Genomic DNA, 20,834 nt, shown 5'->3' with positions numbered 1-20,834 from the left:
TAAAACTTCATTCAATTTAATGTATCAGAAACATGCTCTGTGCAATGCCCTGGGCTAGGCACTGTGTTGGGGATCAAAGCTGAGTCAGATGGCAGAATCTCTCTCCTTAGGAATTTTGCAGTCTATTAAACAAAATGCCCTGTTGGCCGATTCAATATTGTTAATATTTACATATCCTGTGCTTTGTGACTGATTGGACTTTAAAAGTTTGACTCTGTATCACTCTAACCTATTTTGCATTATGATGTACTTCCAGTGTGGGTTACTAAGTAGTAAAGAGTCTGCCTGCCAATGCAAGAGACTCCGGAGACATGGATTCTATCCCTGGGTCAGAAAGATATCCTGGAAGAAGGCATGGCAACCCACTCCAGTATTCTTGCCTGGAGAATCCCCTGGACAGAGGAGCCTGGTGGAATACAGTCCACGGGGCTGCAAAGAGCTGGACACGACTGAAGCACACAATTCACAGAGGTCTGCTCTTTGAAACTCAGGGAAGGTCTAGAAGGGTGAAGCCTTTTCCCTACAAACAAGAAATGAGGGACACTGAAAGGCTTTGTACCCAGGACGGCCCCACAGGGACCTGCTCTGTTTCAATATTTCATTTCCTTTTACTTCTGATACTAAGTGAAAGTTACTAAGTTAAATCCACTTTGAAATAAAGTTTAAGCATTTTAAGCATCATCAAACATAACTTCTAGATATTGTAATGTTATACGTAGAAACCAACACACCCCTTTAGTGAGGGTCAGAAGAAATCAAAGGTTATTGTGGCTTAAGGCAAGTTTTTGGAGTTATGTAGGTGACCTCGTCTGCTTATGAGAAAAACTTACTCACATTGGAGCTGGTGACTGTAGGACAGCTACATCTATTGAAGGTCGAAGCTAAAGCTAGGTTCAATTTTGGCACAGTGAAACTTCTCTAAATTGATCACTTGACCCCTCAGCAGTGTTGGCTTTGGGAAAGGGCAAATAGCACAACTATATCAGGTTCTGTAAGTTAGGGATCAGCATTGTGAGAAAAGCTATGTAGTAGAAATCTGTTATGGGTTATGTCGACTGAAAAACTTTCACAACCTAAAAGTTGAGAATTAGGGTTTATTCAGCAGACACACTGAGGCTGGGATACACTCTCTCATAGCTCCGAGGGGCTCTTCTGAAGAGGATATATAGGAGGATATAAGGGAGGATATATAGGAAATTTTGGGAAAAAAAAAAAACCCTCGTGGTCAGAACATCCAAAGACCACTGTTACTTGCATGGTGGTCCAGTGGCTAAGACTCTGCACCCCCAATGCAGGGGGCACAGGTTTGATCCCTGGTCAGGGAACTAGACCCCACAAGCTGCAACTTAGAGTTCACACACCACAACTAAAGATCCCATGTGCTGCAACTAAAACCTGTTGCAGCCAAATAAATAAATACACAAATATATATTTTTTTAAATGATTACTCTTACTTAAAAAACATATCTCAAGTTAATAAATTTAGTACTTTTCTATGTTTGGGAAGATGCAAGAATCTGGACTCTTTGAAATCATCCCTTTGACATGCACCTTAACTGTCTAGGGCCAGGGTTTAGTTTTCTTCATCCTGAATTCTCTGAGTGTGCCCCACAGTGGGGTGGCTGCAGTGGCTGATGGCTTTAGGACAAGGCAGTCAGTGACATTCTTTGTCCACAGCTGAAATGTGTCCCCCAGACGTTCATATGTGAAGCCTTAACCCGTGGTAGCTTAGAATGTGACCTTATGTGGAAATGGGATTGTTAACTTACATAATTAGTTAAGGTGAGGTCAGTAGGTTGGGTCCCTAATCCAATATGACTGGTGTCCTCATGAAAAGAGGAAATTTGGGGAAAGGGATTCACACACGGGGAGAATACCATGGAAGAGCAGAGTTATGCAGCCTTAAACCAAGGAACCAGCAGAAGCTGGGGGTGGAGGGAGACTGAGAACAAATATTTCCCTGCACATTCAGAGGGCTTTTGGCCCTGCTGACACCTTCATCTTAGCCTTCTAGCCTCTAGGGCTGTGAGATAGTAAGTTTCTGTTATTACAACCACTCAATATGTGTACTTTGTTACAGCACCATGGCAAACTAATACAAGACAGGAAGGGAATTCTGTTCTTTTTTTTTTTTTTCTTTCCTCTTTAATGTTACACTAATGTTAGAACTCTTCTGAAACACTCATGGTGAAAAAAAAACAAACAAACAGCATGAACCAAGGCATTGTGTCCCCAAAACACAAGTAGTGAGGCTTAGGCTGGAGGGTTCAATAAGAATTTTAGCCCAACTGTCTTCCTTAGAGAACACCCCTGACAACCTTGACTTAAATGGTTTCCCACCCCACCCATCCCTCTGTATCTCATCAGATTTATTTATTTCCCTCTTAACTATATCACAGACTGTAATTCTTCTGCTTATTTACCTATTTATTTGTCTATTGTCTGCAAAGGTAGTCTGTTATTCAGATATATATCCCAAGTGCAGGCTCAATAAATATTTGTTGGAGGGAAGGGAGAAAAAGATATAGAAGGGAAGTGTGTGTGTGTGTGTGTGTGTGTGTGTGTGTGTGTGTGTGTGTGTGTGTGTGTGTGTGTGTGTGTGTGTGTGTGTGTGTGTGTGTGTGTGTGTGTGTGCGCTCGCGTGCTCAGTCATGCTCTTTGAGACCCCATGGACTGCAGCCCACCAGGCTCCTCTGTCCTTGGGATTCTCCAGGTAAGAATACTGGAGTGGGTTGCCATTTCCTCCTCTAGGGGATCTTCCGAACCTGGGGACCACGTCTCCTGCATTGCAGGCAGATTCTTTTACCACTGAGCCACCTGGGAAGCCCCTGAAGGGAAGGAGGAAAATGAATGAAGGGAGGGTAGAGGAGTACCAGTAGATCAGGTCAGGATGTAGTGTGGAACCGTAGCATGAAGAGGTTCTTAGAATGGCAGACTAGAGACCCCAAAGGAGACCTCTGAATCACTGTTCCCGGGGAAAGATTTGGTATTTGTATATACAACAGTCACTTCTGATGAGCCTCAGGCAAATTCGGGAAAGACTACATCACAGTGGTTCTTAAAGTACGGTGCCTCGATCAGCAGCATCAGTATCATCTTGGAACTTGTTAGAAAGGCAATTTCTCAGTCCCCACTCCAGACCTACTGGCTCAGAATCTGCATTTTAACAAGGTCCTCAGATGATTGAAAACTGAGTCAAAATCCTGCCTCTTACTATACCATACACTCTTAATCCATTTGAGCTACTCTAACAAAAATACCATAAACTCAGTAGCTTGAGTAACAAGCATTTGTTTCTTAAAATTCTGGAGACTGAAAAGTTTAAGATCATGGTGCCGGCAAATTTGGTGTCTGGCTTATAAATACCTGTCTTTTGGCTATATCTTCACAGGGCCAAAGTGGGAAGGGATCTCTCTGGGGTCTTTTTTTATAAGGCACTAATCCCTTTCTTAAGGGCTCCACCCTCATGACCTAATTACCTCCCAGAGACCCCCCCCATCTCCAAATATCATCACACTGGCAATTAGGTTTCAGCTTATTGGTTTTGGGGACATAAGAAATTGAGTCTATAGCATACTTTGATGTCCTTTTACTGCTTTGCTTCTTCTAGGCCTGAGTAGAGAATTGGGCTAAATGTACTCTGAAGTAATGGGAGTCTTAGCACAGAAATCAGAGATATAAATATTCCCACCCTATTTGGGACCTATAGATAGATCTCGGGCCTCAATCATGAGAGTTCCTTAAAATTGCAACACACAAGTAGTCTTTTAAACAGCAGTTATTCTGGGACATTCCAGTCTGAAGCCAAAAATGATCTCCCACCCAAGAAAGGAACTCAAAAGAAAAACACCAGTGACAGTAAATCACCACAATTAGGAAAAAAAGACAAGGAAAAAATAAATCACACAAATAAACTCAGAGAAATAATCTGTCCATTTAGGAAAATGCTGAAATCTGTTTGTGGGGAAATCTTTAGGATAAAGACAGGGCACTAAAGGAGTAGAAACAGACCAAAATCCTTTAATGAATCATGGAATCTGTAAACTGGTATCAGATGTTCTCTATCAGTCATAGAGCCACAGGGAGCGTTAGCAACATTTCAGATTCTTCCAAATAAGGTAACCCCAGTCAAAAGCTATGCTCTTAAAGACAACAGTTTCCTCTTACCTGCTCATCTACTTGGTTTAGAATGAACCAATTGTTTTCAGAACTAAAGTACCTTTATACATGTAAGATTAGAAGAATTGTAAAGATTTCTTCACACACACACACATCCCCCCACACACCCCACATTTTTACTGAGTCAGACTTTCCAATGTCAGTTGGAGAGAAGGATTTATAATCCAAGAAGAGAAGCTGTCTGTGGTTTCATCTGGTGGCTAGGGAGCAAGGAGGATGTGTTTTCTCATTGTAACATAGCAACTTGATTTCATTGCTGCTCCTCTGTCATATGTACGAAGGGAGATGCCAAATATCCCCAAAGAGAATATTCCAGAAGGTGCAGAGACGGTCTTTAGTTAGCCTATGAGTTTGCAGACCCAGAGACAAAAAAGTAACTACTTCACGTTTTATGGGAGTTGTGTCTAAAACTTGATTAGATTTAGGTTAAACGATTTTGGCAAGAATACTTCATGACACCATGTGTTTTATTTGCATCCCATCAGGAGACAGTGTATCACCAGAGGTGTAGAGGGCCCCCAGTGCTCACTGGAGTCTTCATTCATTGCTATTCTCTGCAACAGCATTGGAGAGCTAACAAAGCAGAAAAATCATTTTATTTGACGGGTTACTGTAACATAAACTGTATTAATTGATGTGAACTGTTTACTATTCTTTCCTAATCAGAGAACAGATTATGAAAATGTGAAGTAAAACTCACTCCGTCGAGTCCAACTCTTTGCCACCCCATGGACTATAACCCGCCAGGATCCTCTGTCCATGGAATTCTCCAGGCAAGAATACTGGAGTGGGTTGCCATTTCCTCCTCCAGGGGATCTTCCCGACCCAGGGATCAAAACTGAGTCTCCTGCATTGCAGGCAGACTCTTTACTGTTGAGGCACCAGGGAAACCCCTATTAATGATTATATATATATATTTCATTAACTCCTGAGCCTAAATCATTTTGTGATAAGTTCTATTTACTCAGACTGGAAAACCTTACACATGTAATCTTCATAGATTGCTCTTGGGCCAAATAAACAAATAAACATTTTTTAAAAAGAGAAATAAAGGGGACTTCCCTGGTGGTTCAGTGGCTAAGACTCTCTGCTTCCAATGCAGGGGGCCCGGGTTCATACCCTGGTCAGGGAACAAGATCCCATGTGCTGTAACTAAGTCTCTGTAACTAAGACCTCATGCAGTCAAATAAATAAATAAATATATATTAAAAAAAAAAAAAGAGAGAAATAAAGTGAGAATCTATTTATTTAGGATTTACTAAGAAATTTGTCTATTTGATAAGGAAAATGAATGCAGGTGGGAAATCCTTGCATCTTTTTATCCCATCCTTATTATTCAATATAGTTAGAGGAAGACTCTCATTTGTTTCCCAATTGTTTATTGTTCCTCGGAGTGTCCCTCCCCTCCATCTACTGCTCCTTATAATACCGATAAGAAAAATTCAGATATTTCCCTTGGGCTACCATCTTGATTTTCTTCTATAGTGATGTAAACATTAGTCATTTCACTGCTATTTGATTCTTATGTTACTTTTTTATTGTCCTGGGTTATTTTCCCTGATCATAAGAAAGTAGAAGAGTCATCTATTTTCACATCAAGCAATCTTGATGTTTACATGATTATACTTGCATGTTCCTCTCCTTCTTTCTTCCACCTGCTGCTCCATCACTTCTAAGTTTTTATACTGTTAATTTGTTTGCTATTGAAAAGGCAACATATATTCTATTATTTGCTCTATGTATAATTCTATTTTCTTTAATCTGGGGTAGATATGAATGTTTTGGGGCAGCTTTTCCTTCTGTTTCTAGACCTCCTTTGTATATAATTTTTAAAGTGGATACTAGAAAGTCAACTGTGTGCACAGTGAAGAAGAGTTTGGAGAATTTAAGTAACTTCGGCTTTTATTTAATTTGCTCTTATGGGCTTCCCGGGTAGCTCAGTGGTAAAGAATCCGCATGCCAATGCTGGAGATAAAGGAGCCTGGGAGGTTGGGGGTTCAGTCCCTGGGTCAGGAAGATCCCCTGGAGGAGGAAATGGCAACCTGCTCCAGTTTTGTGCAGAGGAACCTGGAGAATCCCATAGACAGAGGAACCTGGTGGGCTGCAGTCCATGGGGTCACAGAGTCAGACATGACTGAGCACATATGCACACATGCACTGCTTTAATCTCACTTGTTCTTATGGTCCTCTAAACATATTTTATGACTTTTCAAGTTTTGGTATCTCAGTAGGCTTTTCTAGTTTTTGTTATGTTGTCTTTATAAAACGTTTATAAGATGAATAAATTTGCAGTCAACCCTCCAAAAAAAAAAAAAGGAGTAACTACTTCAAACTGAATTTTGGATTTCATAAATGTAAAAAGTAAGTAGTATAGCATTGTAGACTTCTAGAAAGAAATCTTGGGACTTCCTTGGTCATCCAGTGGTTAAGAATCTACCTGCTACTTCATGACTTTAGACTATACTACAAAGCTATAGTCATCAAGATAGTATGGTACTGGCACAAAACCAGTAAAGACCATATTCAAACGACCAAAGTTCAGAAAACACCATCTATTGAATTCACTCTATAATATCTCTGATAAGTGATTTAAAATGCTTTTAGACTTAGCAAGTGTATTATCAACAAAATTTATTTGATTTTCAGACACATTAAATTGTTAAAATTGTAACACTTTGAGTTGAAATTTGTTTCCCAGGTTCTTGCTATCATGAATTCTAACTAAATATTTGAAGGTATTTTCTTTGTTATCCTGCTCCATACTTTTAACATCCTTCTTTTCCTGGAACACATACACACCAGACTGTCTTTCCTCAAGTCAAACTCTCTTTGATTTCTCCCCTTTTAACATAATTCTGATCACACTCACCCCCAATGGCAATTCTCTAGGCTTATTCTAATTTATCAATGTCTCTCTTAAAACGAATTAGTAAAAACTATTTTTGTTGCATATGGCAGAAAACTCAGTTTAAGCTAGTTTAGGCAAAAAAAGAGGTTTATTGGCTCGCATAATTTAAAATTCCAAAGTCAGTTTCATTTAAGACATGGTTTGAAACCAGGGTTCATAGAAGATCCCCAGAACCAGGATTTGCTGTCTCTTTCATTTCCCAGCTCTCATCTTTCTAAGAAAGATTTTCAGGCAGGCTTTTCCCTCAGGACAGCAAGATGGTTAAAGAATTCCAGTCTTATCTTCTTACAGTCTCAAGTCTAACAGAGAAGAGTGGGAATCTTTCAGGAATTCCAGACAAAGTTTCACTGCATATTAGTAGCTCTGCATGTGTCAAATGCCAAATGCTTTCCCCTGAGCACGCCTCTGTCACCAAAAGAATGTCATATGCTGACTGGTCAAGAGTAAGGAATAAAGACATCTTTATTGGAAATGCATGCACTTAAGTGGGGAAACAAGTGGTGTCTCAGAGGGAAAGCAAGCTGTATTTACTAGAAGAACTTACCTTGTGATGTCCAGATATGAACTCAGTATCCTGGGTGAGGTAAGTCCAGAGAATACAGCAGGACAATCACCTCCTTTGTAATGAATGTTATATATCAATATAGGAGGGACTGAGAGTGTCTTCTCCATTCTGAAACTATACCTCTTTCTTTGGGATTCGCTCGTGGCTCAGATGGTAAAGAATCCGCCTGCAATGTGGGAGACCTGGGTTTGATCCCTGGATTGGGAAGATCCCCTGGAGAACGGCATGGCAACCAACTCTAGCATTCTTGCCTGGAGAATCCCCGTGGACAGAGGAGCCTGGCAGGCTATAGTCAATGGGATCGCAAAGAGTCAGACGTGACTGAGCAAGTAAGCACAGCACACATAATAACTGGAGCTGTTATTTTCCAGTCCTCTTTCTACGCTGGTAACTCACACATGATGTGGGAAATATAAAGCACTACATCAACACACGACAATGTTCTTTGGTTTCCAGACCTAACTATATGATTAAAATGAGCTGGTGGAAAAAAGAAAAAAAAGAAGAGAGAGGAAAAGAAGGAGAAGAGAAAAAGGGAGTCCTAGTATTAGATACCATGATAGCAACCGGATATGGGAAATGACAAGAAAGGAAATAGAATAAACATACCAAGTGATGGCTATAGCTCAAAGAGCAGAGCAGAACTGCCAAAAAGAAAAACAGAGATACTAATTTCAAAATTCAACATTAAACTACAGTAATCAAGATAGTGTGGTACTGATTTAAAAAAAAAAAATCAACAGAATTTATAGCTCAGAAACACTTATGGTCATTAGATTTTTTAAAGGGGGGGCCAAGACAATTCAATGTGACTTATCTTTTCAACAAATGGTTTTAGAATAATTAAATATCCACATGCACAAAGACGAATTTAGATTCTTACCTCACATTATACTCCAGAAATATTGAAAACAGATCATAGAGCAAGGTGCAAATCATGCTAAATTAGACTCCATCAAAATTAAAACATTTTGTGCTTCAAAGGATATCTTCAAGAAAATGAAAAGATAAGATGTAGAAAAAGAAAAAAAATTTGCAAATCATATATCTGATAAATTACTAAGGAAATGGCAACCCACTCCAGTGTTCTTGCCTGGAGAATCCTAGGGACAGGGGAGCCTGGTGGGCTGCCATCTATGGGGTCGCACAGAGTCAGACATGACTGAAGCGACTTAGCAGCCGCAGCAGCAGAACATATAAGGGTTTTCCTTGTGGCTCAGATGGCAAAGAATCTGCCTGCAATGCAAGACACCCGGCTTCAATCCCTGAGTCAGGAAGATCCTCTGGAGAAGGGAATGGTAACACACTCCAGTATTCCTGCCTGGAAAATCTCACGGAAGACTTCTTTCAAATCAATAGTAAGAAGACATCATATTAGGAAAATGCAAGTTGAAACCATAATGAGATACTGCTTCACATGTATTAGAATACAATAAAAAAAATCAGGCAATACAAAGTGCTGGCAATAATGTGAAAAAATTGGAAAAGTCGTACATGGCTGGTGGGAATTTTAAATGGTGCAACCACTTTAAAAAGAGTTAGACAGTTTCTTAAAATGTTAAACATAAATTTACCATATGGTACAGCAGTTTCACTTCTAGGTATCTACTCAAGAGGAAGGGAAACATACGTCCACACAAAGATATGCACATACATGTTCACAGGATCATTATTCATTAATAGTCAAAAAGTGGAAACCATCCAAACTTCTCTCAAGTAGTGAATGGTTAAGTTAGGTGTGGTATATCCATAATGGAAGACTATTCTACAATAAAAAGGAACAATACATGCTACAACATAGATGAGCCTCAAAAACTTTACTGTCTGAGTGAAAGAAGACAGTAACAAAAAATCAAATATTATACGATCCATTTCTAGGAAATGTCCAGATAGGCAAATCTAAGGACACAAGTGGATTAGTGGTTGACAAAGGTGGAGGTAGGAATGGGCTCCAGCCAATGCGCATGAGAGATTGATTTGAACTGATGTAAATGTTCTAAAATTGGATTGTGATGATGCTTACACAGTTCCATATATTTACTAACAATCATTGAAATGGGTGAATTTTACATATAAATTTTATATCAATAGAATTATTTTAAAAAAGCAGTTCTATTGATAGAACATTCACAGTAATGCAGAAACAAACTGTAATTAAAAAATATGTTTCAACCAAATGGTGGAATTACAAATTATCTTTATATTTTTCTGAATTTTCCAATAAAAAGTGCATTTTTAGAGGAGATCGGGCACATTCAGGGTGCTATGACCAGAGACTTAAAAGTGTATTTTTAAATCAAAAGAAAACAATAAAGATAATTTTTAAAGCTATTGTCTGAAAATTACACATAAACTCACTACATGACAGACCAGAGGAGAGTTATGTAAAGTCACCTTGATAAAGAGACAGAATGGCTTTCAGACCTGGAAGATTTGATAGCAACCTGATTAAAGTTAACACATTTGAAAAAAGAAGCAGCAATCAGCAGAGAACACGGATCAATAAAGAAAGCAAAGCAAAGGGGCAGAGGGAGAGGCGGGTGTGGCAGGCCTTACCTGCGCCAGGCAGAGAGTCTGCAGGCTGAGCAACGCGGGTGTGCACAGTCCCAAGGTGGAGATGGGGGCCGTACATCTGACGGAGCTTCAGGCCATTAGGCATTCGAAACATACCGCATGCTCACCACAAAGGACTTTCTGACATTTTTTTTTTCCCCAAGTAGTCTTCTGTATAGAGAAGCCCTAGTCATATTGATATATTGTGAATTAACACATATTTGGGTTTACATATGTCAGGCTCCTGATGTTTACGCAGCGTGAGTTGGCTTGTCCAAATTGAATCGACTCTAGAGTGATGGCAAGCTGGAAATTACGCATCTGGAAAACTGTGATAGTCATTAAGATAAATGCCACCTTGTGAGACCTCTTGGAAGCCAGACCATCAGTCCTTTCTCAGTGACAACCCAACCTTGACGAGAGTTTCTCATTCAGACGTCAATATCAAGAAATCCAAGATACCAAGACATACTGAAATAATCACATGTTCAACCTACTTTTTTAAGAAGCCACTTATGGGAAGGATTTAAATTATTTAAATCTCGTACTTGCTGACTCCAGATCCATCCAGTCCCAGCAATGAGAACTCTAGCACCCACCGGTTCAACTGTACCCTAGTCATAGAATGAGTCCTGGATAAATAGAGAGCTTCCTTTCAATACAGGATCTTAGTTTCCTGACCAGGGATTGAACCTGTGCCCCCTGCATTGGGAGTCTGGAGTCTTAACCCCTGGATCACCAGGGAAGTCCCTATCAGCTTTCACTTTTAATTTTGAATGTAAAACTGTCTAAAATAAGTCAGAAATTACCTAAAACAATCTTATATATTAAGAAAAAAGTAAGAGCTGAAAGATTTCCACATGAAATGCTAACATTTTGTTAAATCAAACATTTTGCAAAGGAAAATAGTGAATTTTGTAAATTCATAAAAATGTGACATATTAGCCTACAGATTAGCTTTCAAAAAACTGGCCTTCAATGAATTGGAACCTGCATGTTATTTTCCTGGCTTTTGCTTATTACTAGCTTCCATCATCGAAAATGAAAGGGAGAAGAGGTTGGATGGCATCACCAACTCAGTGGACATGAGTTTGAGCAAACTCTGGGAGATGCGGAAGGACAGGATAGCCTGACGTGCTGCAGTCTATGGGGTCACAAAGAGCTGGACACGACTTAGCAATTGAACAACAAATCATATACAAAATTTTACTTATGTGAAAATGATTTATAAATAAAATGGGTTAAACCCAAATATTTTCCACTAATATTTCTTAAGAGATAACATTTTTAAAGTGTTTAAAATTAAAAGGCAGGAGTAGGGAGAAGGAAATCATGAGCCACTTCTAATCCACCCAGCTTTTTCCCAAAGGCCTGGGAGGTACTCTTAAACAATGAACCAAGACATTTTTGCCGCAGAAAATAAACATTTTTAAAGCAGAACTTGGCAACTGTGTTGGGGTAAGAGGTCATATTTGACATTAAGGCCCTGACACTGGCATATTTTCTCAAGAAAACAGTAATCATCTTTGTGCATTATCCTTGCAAAGCCAGTTCAAGGTACATATGTGGGCCATATTTTGGTCTATCCATCTAAAGAAAAAATTCTCCATAAAACTTCTCTTTCTACCTCAGACTGGAATAGGAAATATATTTTTAAAATTTATTTATTTATGACTGCATCAGGTCTTAGTTGTGGTGTGTAGGCTTAGTTGCCCCATGGCATGTGGGATCTTAGTTCCCCAACCAGAGATCAAACCCAAGTTCCCTGCATTGCAAGACAGATTCTTAACCACTGGACCACCAGGGAAGTCCAGGAAATAATTGTTTAAAAACTTCTTTTTCTGCCACTGTGAAGGGAAGGGAATTTGAATTTGTGAGTATAATCGCATTTTAAGTTATCTAAGAAAAATGTTGATGCTGAAGCTAAAGCTCCAATACTTTGGCCACCTGATGGGAATACTTGGGCCACTGACTCATTGGAAAAGACCCTGATGCTGGGAAAGATTGGGGGCAGGAGGAGAAGAGGGTGACAGAGGATGAAATGGTTGGATGGCATTACCAACTTAATGGACAAGAATTTGAGCAAGCTCTGGAGATAGTGAAGGACAGGGAAGCCTGGCAGGCTGCAGTCCGTGGGGTCACAAAGAGTTGGACATGACCTAGCGACTAAACAACAAAGAAGAATGATACTGAGAAAAAAAAAATGGTCTCCTAGAAATAAACCATAGCAACTGAATAAAAACTTTGCTAGTCCTAGCACTGAAAGCTCATCCTGAATTCCAAACCTCTAGTTGTCAGTTTATCTTTGAGTTTTTGATGAATTTACCAGCCCTGAGAGCTGACACCGTAGGGCTCATAAAAACCCTAATAAATAGGGACTTGCCTGGTGGTCCAGCAGGTAAGACTCCAGACTTTCACTGCAGGTTCTCTGGTTCTGGGGACACTAAGACCCCACATGCTGCCTGGTGTGGCCAAAAAAAGAAATCCTAATAAATATGTAGCTATGGTTGGTAGTCTTTGAAAGATAAGTAAAATTTCCCAACTTGTTCTATGAACCTCAATTATCTCAGACTATTAGAGGATCTGGAAATAGGGAGCCAAAAGTTAGGAGTTCAGAGCAATCAGAGCAGACAGCTTCCAAAGTGTCATTTGGGTGGGCTAAAAGGTGCATATTAGTTTGGCTTTTACACCTCCTGCTCCTTTTCAGGAGAATAAATAATTACAGTGATTTATCTTTGAAATGTGCAGCTTCGAGTTGGATGTGGAAAAGTCACATAATGGTGTCAGCGCTTCAGCCCGAAGTAAATAAAATGGTGAAGTATATTTAGCACACGATAAGGCGAGGCACTGAGAAACAGAGATAAAAAGAAGAAACTGTCTCTACATGATTAGGGAACTTTACCAAATACTCAGCGTGTGCAGAAGGAACGTGATTTTTAAAAAAACAATCAGTGTGAAAAAAAACAGTCCAAGTTCCAGATTTCCATCCTAATTCTAGCTCCCAAAAGGCAGGGCAGTTTCTCAGGCACTTCTGGTTCCTTCTCTCCCAGTTTTCAGCCTCCCTCCCCATGTGAAGTGCCTGATTTTGGATACAGGGGAGTTATTTAGATAGCTAATGCCTTTCAAGGCTGATGTGAAGATTCTACCTAGCAATGGCCATTAGGGCTTCCCTGCCATTTCCACATGCTCCAACCAGGCACTTCGGCAGTGCTATGGTGCCTGCCACTAGCTTCCGTGGTGGCTCAGACAGTAAAGAATCTGCCTGCATTGCAGGGGATGCAGGTTCTATCTCTGGATCAGGAAGATCCCGTGCAGAAGGGAATGGCTACCCACTCCAGTATTCTTGCCTGGAGAAATTCTATGGACAGAGAAGCCCGGCAGGCTACAGTCCATGGGATCGCAAAGGGTCGCACACGACTGAGTGATTAACACATGTAACCAGAGGGTGCCTGCCAACCATAAATATTTTACCCTCCAAGAAAAGCTGCTTTCCAGTTGTTCTCCTTCCTCTAACAGAGGCTGGGTTTGCACACACATGCTAAGATGTGTCAAAGGACTTGAAAAGTCCAGTCAACTGACTTTTAAACTGATTTTGCCCTTGAATGCAAAAAAGAAAAAAAAGCAGCCCAGCAGTTTGGGTGTTGGATGTAGCCTTGAATATATCTATACACAGAATCTCAGTCCTTCTCCAGTCTGAACGTCTCCCCATCCCCAGTCCTGCCACCTGAAACTGCTCCTTGCATCCGTCCTCACTGATGACCTTCTAGTTGCTAGATCCAAAGAACCATCCATCAATTCGTATCTTATTTCCCAGGTCACAAGAAGTTGATACTGTTCACCAATTAGTCAACAAAAGGCATGGTAATGTCTTTTTCTTTTTGTCAGCCAGGGATCTTAGCTTCCCAGCCAGGGATGGAACCCACACACCCTGCCATGGAAGCAGGGGGTCCTAACCACTGGACCACCAGGGAAATCCCAGATAATGTCTTTTTTTGTTGTTTTTCTACCTCTGACCACTTCTTCATGGTCTTCATTGTGCTACTGATGCCCTTTCTGTACCCATTACTTCGATGTGAACTTTCTACAGAACTTCATCCGAGACTGTCTTTTCACTGATCTCTTTATTCTTGAACAATTGGATTCAGCCCTATGTTTTCATTGCCACCTGTAGCTTGGCAACTCTCATCTGATGCCTCTAACCTGCCTCTCTCCTGAGTTTTAATATCATATATCTGAAGGTCCTCGGGCAAGCAGAGAATGGGAGGATCCAGAAGGGAGGGACACAATCACGAGACCAGAAGCAAAAAAAATTGAAGCATGTGAGTATTTCTCTAAGTCAATATTCAGGTAGAGAAATTGAAATTCTAACAATTTTTTTTTAGATTCTATAGCATTATTTCAGAGAAGGATTGAGAGGACACGTGATAAAAAAGAAAAAGCTAGGGTATTATGGGGAGATGGTTAGTGACTTCTTTCTTGTATTTCTTATGCTAATAGTTACACTAATTTGTACTAATATCAGGTAGGTCTAGCATTGGCTGCAGATGAAAGAAATCTTCTCCAAATAACAGCTTATTTCAGCCTTCATGAAAGTCTGAAGGTTGGTAGTCCAGAGTTGGGATAGAGACTTGACTAAGGCGTCAGGAAAAAAAACTAGCTCACTTCTCTGCCAATTCTGGGCTGTGACCTCCATCCTTGTGGTCCAATACAATGGCTGAACTATCAGTCATCGAATTGGTGTTCCCAGGAGCAGACAAAGGGCACACTGACACAATCTTTTAAGTATGTTTTCCTGGAAGCTTTCCAGGGCCACTTATAAGTCACTGGCCAATTATTCACATTACAGCTTGCAGTTAAGAGAAAACTGGACAATGTGGCCTTTATTCAAGGCAGCTCTGGGTGCCCTCGAACACAGCTTCAATTACTACCGATGACGTGAAGAGTACATGTGGGGAGGGGCACAACATGCAGTCTAGCAATACTATTCTCTGAACAATGGATAAGACCTTGAGAAAATACCTAGATATTTGATCATGAAAGGGAACGCTACTTTTTTTTTTTGGCCACATGGCATGTGGGATCTTGGTTCCCCAATCAGGGATCAAAGCCATGACCCCTGCATTGGAAGTTCAGAGTGGCCCACCAGGGAACATGCCAGGAATGTTACTTTTGTATTTGTAGAGAAAAAATAAAGATATTCACATGGATAAAGTCAATGAGCTCATAAGATGTTTTCCAAGGCTCCTCCTGCTTGTTCAGTTCCAGGTGCAATCCAGCATGGTGGGAATCACTTGAGCCAGGACTTAGAGGCCTGCAGGCCATCTTCCTGAGAGGCTGTAGGCAGGGAACTCTTCCACAGAAACGGAGAGAGCCCTAGAGCCATCATTGACTCTGGTCCTGGTGGGTGGACTTGTCTGAGCAACTGCCAGCTTGGGCTCTTTCCCACAGAAGGGCCTCTGTTATTTCGTGCAGTTCATCTCCGAGTATTCCAGCGGGAGCTCCCACCACTGCTTTTGAATTTACAGACTCCTCTGTGGGGATTTTTCTCCCTGCCAGTCAACTTAAATCTTCCTTTGTACAGACTCTTTCCTCGTCCTCTGTTCTGACCCCTTCAACACGACCACAACCTCAAGAATGTGATCTTTGCACAAAACATTCTATCAAATCCAGCAAAAAGCCTCAATAGACCACTTCTAGTACTTGAGATGTTTGTTTGTTCCTCCATTTTTTTTTTGGCTAGCAATGCCACCTTCATCAGGTTCTTGGATATGGGTATGTCTTCCGTGGCTTCTGTGGCATTTCTAAGCTGTAGATTTAGATTTAAAGACATTATAAAAAATTTGTAACTTTCTTGAACTAAAAAGCTGCATAGAAATCCATATTTGAAATATTGATATTCTGAGAGATAAAACAATGTTGACTAAATATTTCATATGTATGAATAATTCAATTTCATATTTGTGTTTTAGAAATGCTTGGATCTTGAAGAAACACACATGCTTTTGTATGTTAGGTTTCTATCTATATATGTCCATGGAATTCTCCAAGCAAGAATACTGGGGTGGGTTGCCATGTCCTCCTCCAGGGGATCTTCCCGACCCAGAGATCAAACCCAAGTCTCTTACGTCTTCTGAACAAGCAGGCCGGTTCTTTACCAGTAGCACCACCTGGGAAGCCCCAGGGTACCCAATGGCAAAACAAAGGTTAATCTGATAAGACTTAGGAGTTACCACTGTCTCAGGTCCCTGAGGATGGGATTGGGGGGGAGGGGAACAGAGGTATACAGGGAACTGTTATTTACAGCTTTTTGAGCCCTTTCCCAAGATGTCCTTGGCTGCAGATGGGGAAAGAGGAGATCCCTTCCCCATCTCCATGTAAACTGATGGAGGTGTTGTAAAAAGAGCAAGGCTCTAGAGACACACCAGCCTGAATTCAAATTCCAGGATTTCATTTAGTAGCAATACTTTGAGCAAGTTACTTAACCTCTCTGATAAGAAAGCCATGAGCAGTAGTAGAAGCCAGTGTAGATTCATTAATAACATCTTAGGTCAAACTAACATAATTCTTATCTTTTACAAGGTCACTACTATGCATAGACAGAGTGCATTTTAATTTTGGCACACCATTGGAAAAAATATCTTAAGATATTCTTGTGGTCACAATAAATAAAAGTAAACTGGATAATTATTGAAAGTAAGTCTGGAAATAGTTGAACAATGACATACACAGATGTGTATTAATGTATCAATTCTCCTAGAAAGAATATCTCTAATAGCAGGAAAGTCTCACTCTGTTATGTTCGAGATTTTATCAGCAACTTGAATATAAAATGTATTAAATGCTTGGGTGGTTCAACAGTATGAGAGAGAGTGGATGACAGAATCAAAATTCAAAATGATCTCAATAATCTTAAAAAAAAATAGCTTAAAAAAAGGCTATTAAAAGACCTGTGTCAAGTTCAGTATTTAGATTCATAACTGCTTGGGATCTGGGTATGGATGGCCCAGAATTGGGAAGGGTGTCAGCTCAACATGACCACAGCAAGTGAGCTGGGTCTACTTGGTTGGCAAGTGTGGACAGAGTCAAGGAGAAGATGACCCAACTTGAAGGCACTCCCAGAGACCAAATCTTAAAAAATCTGAGCAGTGAAATTTTAGTTGTTGATTGTATAGATTATAATTAATTGAGTAAAATAGGAATCCATGAGCCTACATTGATAACAAATAAGTAAATGAATTAATATGTAAGGGAGAAGAGAAAAGTCTGTCTTATAGAAGAAGGCCAACTAAGAAATATAGAAAGAATGATGGACATAGGAAAAAAAAATCATAGTAATTTTTTCAAACAAAATCAACAGAGGCTAGTACGAGTGGGTGAAAGTATAAAATACTTAGTAAGTAACTTTACAGTGGAGAACCTGTCCAATACCATCTTATCTAAATTATAAGACCAGAGAGGCCTTTTTGATTTTTTAAATTTTTATTATTTTTAACATGTATTTATTTTTAATTGAGGATAATTGCTTTACAGTGTTGCGTTGGTTTCCGCCATACATCAACATGAATCAGCCATGGGTATATGTATGTTCCCTCTCTCTTGAATGTCCCTCCCACCTCCCACCCTATCCTACCCCTCTAGGTTGTCACAGAGGACTGACCGGAGTTCCCTGAATCATAACAGCAAATTCCCACTGGCTATCTGTTTTACATATGATAATGCATATGTTTCATGCTACTCCCTATTCGTCCCACGCTCTTCTTCCCCCACTGTGTCCACAAGTCTATTCTCTACGTCTGTGTCTCTATTGCACACTAAGTTGTTTCAGTCGTGTCCGACTCTTTGCAACCCATGGACTGTAGCCCACCAAGCTCCTCTGTCCATGGGATTCTCCAGGCCAGAATACTGGAGTGGGTTACCATGCCCTCCTCCAGGAGATCTTCCCGCCCCAGGGATTGAACCCGTGTCTCTTACATCTCCTGCACTGGCAGGCATGTTCTTTACCACTAGCACCACCTGGGAAGCCCCCCTGTGTCTCTATTGCTTCTCTGCAAATAGGTTCATCAGTATCATTTTTCTAGATTCCATATATACATATTAATATGTGATATTTGTTTTTCTCTTTCTGACTTACGTCACTCTGTATAACAGGCTCTAGGTTCATACACCTCACTAGAATGGACTCAAATCCATTCCTTTTTATGGCTGAGTAGTATTCCATCACATATATATACCACAACTTCTTTTATCCATTCATCTGTTGATGTTCATTGCAGCACTATTTACAATGGCTGGGACACAGAAAGGCCTATCTTGATGAGTGAGAAGGTTGAAGACTTCTGGTTCTAAATTATATCTCAATATGTAAGTGTTAGAGCATGATTATAGAAGACAGGGGCTTCCCTGGTGGCTCAGAGGTTAAAGCCTCTGCCTGCAATGTGGGAGACCTGGGTTCAATCCCTGGGTCGGGAAGATTCCCTGGAGAAGGACATGGCAACCCACTCCAGTATTCTTGCCTGGAGAATCCCATGGACGGAGGAGCCTGGTGGGCTACAGTCCACGGGGTTGCAAAGAGTCGGAAACGACTGAGCGACTTCACTTCACATGGAAGACAGAGCCAGTTGAACCAGGAGGAATACAACAGCTATGAATGCACACTGAAGCAGGTGTGTTGAATCAATGACTCAAATGCCACCAGTGCTTTTGCTGTGAGTGAAGTGAGTTTTCCAACATGGAAACAAACTCTTGATGAAATTCTATATAAAACAAAATACAGTGTTCCCTTGATTTACATGGTAGTGGTATACTTTGAAAATCCACTGCATATTGAAAGCTTGCAAAAACATTTTATGTTTAATATGAAAAATCGATTTAGTTTGTAGTTTCAGGTAAACAGGCTTTTAACCTACAGGGATACCCTGCTGGACATTTCAAAATCTTGCAGGATGAAGGGTAATTCTCTAATGTGTGGGACACCCATACATTGCAGTATGCCCAACATCTCTGCTCTCTCCCTAATGGCAGTAGACTCCAAAAATTATGATGACAAGCTCAAAGAGCCCTACTTTCTTCTCGAATGTCCCCCAGGACCAGTGTTAAGGACCACTGATTTAGAAACAAGTTTGCATCTGGCAGGAGTTGTTGGTGGGTTATTTCTGCCTTATTGGAAGCTTTGTCTAAGTAAAACTCTAATCAAACTTCAAACTCTAATCTTCAATAAGCCCACAATAATATCTCATGAAGCCATTACTTGTTTGCCTTCTGAAATACTATATTTTTCTGCTTCTTTGATATTCAAAAAGATACTCAATTTATATGAATATTAGTTATTTCAGTCAGAACTCTTAGCTTCAAATAACAAGAAACCAACGCAAACTTGTGTCCATCCACATACAAAAGAAGGCTTTACTGTCTTAACCGGATGGCTCAGTGGGTCAAGAATCTGCCTGTAATGCAGGAGACGCAGGCAACGCGGGATCCATCTCTCGGTTGGGAAGATCCCCTGGAGGAGGAAACGGCGACCCATTCCAGTATTCTTGCCTGAAAATTCCACGAACAGAGGAGCCTGACAGACGATAGTCCAGGGGATCGCAGAGTCAGACACGACTGAGTGCGCGCACGCGCACGCGCAAGAACATACACACACACAAACTTGGAACCAAGAGTGTGCAGCTGGTTCTGAAATAACTGGATTCAGGAAGTCAAATGAGGGATTTGCCTGGCGGCACAGTGGATAAGAATCCACACACCAGAGCAGGGGATACGGGTTCCATCCCTGGTCCCGGAAGATTCCACATGTGGCGGAGCAAGTAAGTCCAGTCGCCATAACTACTCAGCCCATGCACTGCAACTACTGAAAGCCCGGGTGCCCTAGAACCCACGCTCTGCAGCAAGAGGAGCCGCCACAAGAGAAGTCCACACTCCGCAACGAGGAGCAGCCCCTGCTCACCACAAATAGAGACCGCTGGCACAAAGCAGCGAAGACCCAGTCTTAAAAAAAGAAGTCAAGTGAGGTCATGCCCTCATCTTCCTTCCTCTTTTCCTTCCTCTCTCTCTCTCTCCCCCTTTCTATCCTTCCTCCCCTCCTCTGTCCCTCCTTTCCCCTCTCTCTCCCCGCCCTCTCCTTTTCCTCTTTCTTTCTGTAGGCTGAATCCAGGCTATCTCCCGGTGATTATGCCCAGATGGTTATGGGCATCACTCACATTCTGTCTGCTCTCTGGAAGGTCTCTGCTTCTCTTCTCCTGCTCCGAACTGTGTCCCACGGTTCAAGAAAGACACTGTGAGGATGAAAAAGTTGATGCTCCAAGTAGTTGTTTAACACTTGCGTTCCCTAATAAAATGTAAGCTCTATTGACAGGACCTGGTCTTTCTTATGCATTGCTGTATCCCAGCAGCCAGCATAGCATTGCTCATTCCGGTCACTTAAAAAATACTCACAGAGGACTTCCTTGGTGGCTCAACGGTAAAGAATCCACCTGCCAATGCAGGAGATATGGGTTCGATCCCTGATTCAGGAAGATCCCACCGGGAGCAATTAAGCCTGTGCGCCACAGCTGCTGAGTCTGTGTTCCAGAGCCTGCGAGTGCTGGATCCTAGAGCATGTGCTCCACCACAAGAAAAGCCACCAGAGTG

The sequence above is a fragment of the Cervus elaphus genome, chromosome 26, assembly GCF_910594005.1.
Source record: "Cervus elaphus chromosome 26, mCerEla1.1, whole genome shotgun sequence".
Taxonomy (NCBI): domain Eukaryota; kingdom Metazoa; phylum Chordata; class Mammalia; order Artiodactyla; family Cervidae; genus Cervus; species Cervus elaphus.
Note: the sequence above shows the minus strand (reverse complement) of the source record.